Below are 2406 nucleotides of genomic sequence, written 5' to 3'. Positions count from 1 at the left end.
GAGAGGGAGAGGGAGAGGGAGAGAGGGAGAGAGAAGGAAAGACAAAGAGAGGAAGATAGAGAAACAGTCAAAAGATGAAAGGGGTAAGGAGATATGAACAGAGAAGAACAAGAGAGAAACAGAAAATAAGAGATAGAATGATGTGTAAAGCGGAGGCTAGACAAGGAGAAGATGAGAGAAGCGCAGCGGGGAATAGAGCAAACCAGAGTCGACTCGGATATGAGGGTGTCGCGCAAGCCGGTCACGCCGAGGTTTCCATGGCAACGACAGGCGATAAATCAACCCGCAACATCCCCGAGTACCGTCAGATAAAACCGCATACACATATGTGTATACACGTACACATACGCGCCTATACGTTCCGCGCGCAGGATACCGACCGGTAACTCCGTGCCCGAAAAGTTTCCCCTTCGGCCGATTTATGCCGCCGTTACCTGCAGCGGCGCGAGAGTTGCTTTGCCGCCAGGAAATCTTTCCTTCCCTTTTCCTTTGCTGCGCTTTCTCTGTCATTCTCATCTCACCCTCTGCAACACTCTCTTCCTGCAACAGTCTCTCTCTTTGTCGTTCTTGCGTTCGTCTTTTATTTTCTTTTCTTCTTTCGTAATGCATCTCTTGTCTCTTTTTCTATCTCGACATTCTTTAACAACCCTCTACTAGTCTATTTGTTGCTCTTTGTTTATCTATCTATGTTTATGCGTATTTTGCTCCTCAATTTTTCTCACGCCACCATGAAAAAAAAATTTGCGTGGGTGGCAAATAAACCTTTGAAAGCCTAATCTCATTTAACGTACCACTGACGTCATCTGCGGCGCCCCCGTGACGTTGGGCGACACTGTCTGTGACGTATTATGCTTCTCTCTCGCGGTGAGCGTCCTTGCTGAGAATGGTTAAGGTCGTAGTAATTGAAGGTTCCTACGCACCACGTGTGGCGCGATTTTTATAGATCTCGTATCAGTAAATGCACAACACACGTATTCGATTCGCTCTTTTTTCTAAAATAACTCGTTGTTCGCACGAGAAAAATTAATTTATTTTTAGAATCAAAAACTGGATAGTAAACTCTAAGTAAAAGTATATAATATAAAATCAAAATAAACGCGTTCCTTTAATTTTTCAAATAAAAATATAAATGATATATTAAATTATTAATAGATCAAAACACGCGTGTGTTTTGTATCTCATCATCAACTTGCTCGTACGCAACGACATACATCAAAATCGGCTCTTTGACGCCGACCGCTTTTACAAATTCGGAATAATCGTGAGAGAGATGCTCGATTACAGTCTGATATTTCAGATCTCAATGAGCTCGGAGATCTAGTTTCACGTGATAATATACCGACGTGCTTTTTCCCGCGTCGGAATAAATATATCCCGGCGCCGTCATATCCGCGCCGTTACTATTTTAACGCCGGAGTACATCGGATGATCAGCGGAGACACCTGTTGCTCTTTAATTTGACGTAACGCGTATGCGATCATAAGGTCGTTCGACTCTGAAAAATTGCCGGCTCATTACGGACGGGTACAACCGCGCGAGCGAGAAATAAGAGCAATAAAGAGCGTGGTTCATCGTTTCCAGTACGATAATTTCCCGCTCCCGTATGTCCCGTCCGCTGTTTAACCAAATCACGTAGTTCATAGAATGCAAAAGTGCACTCCATCAAAGCGATTCACACCGGGGAATCCGATTAATTTCATCGCGCCGGTAAAAGTGGATAAAGAGCTCCCGCGTTGATGAATCGCACGTTCTCGCTCTCCCTCTTCGCTTCGCAAACGGAGAATCTTATTCGGACATCCGACCTACTTTTCGCGGTTTGAAGTTGAAGTTACTCCCGGGACTTCTCATGGACTCGTCACAGACTCTCTCTGTTTTATATGTGTGTGTGTGTGTGTGTGTGTGTACAACTAAATAATATATCAATATTCATTCGTGTGAAAATTATTATTGTCTAAATTTTTAATAATAAAATTTTCAACATTTTTGTTTATTCTAATTTTTTTTAGCGCGGGTAAATTGTGGTATTTACTAAAGTTTTTTGTTTATTGACGTAAGACTTCGATAATTTTTCAGCAATATAGAAATCGCAAATTTCTTCACCACAAGCACGCGAATTCGTGGAACATCCGCAGCGATGATTGATGGTGTTCCACGCTCCATGAATCCGCGCGGTTTGTTGCACGTAGGCAGCGTTTAGCATTCGTATGAAGGTTATTTATGTTATGTGCATCAAGCGCGATCCTCGAACGGCTTGTGCGCGGTCACTCAATTTTCGGCGGCCGCTCAAAGTAGTCGGATAGAATGATAATCTGGGAGCAGCTTGGTAGTTGGTAGGTATTGATCTGTCGGGGTGTTACTGTGTGGTATGGTTGGTCGGTGGGCCGGATAGGTGGGTGGTTGTGCCAT

This window comes from Pseudomyrmex gracilis, unplaced genomic scaffold, assembly GCF_002006095.1.
Source record: "Pseudomyrmex gracilis isolate BER0280 unplaced genomic scaffold, ASM200609v1 scaffold_108, whole genome shotgun sequence".
In the NCBI taxonomy this organism is placed as follows: domain Eukaryota; kingdom Metazoa; phylum Arthropoda; class Insecta; order Hymenoptera; family Formicidae; genus Pseudomyrmex; species Pseudomyrmex gracilis.
This window is presented reverse-complemented; position numbering follows the sequence as displayed.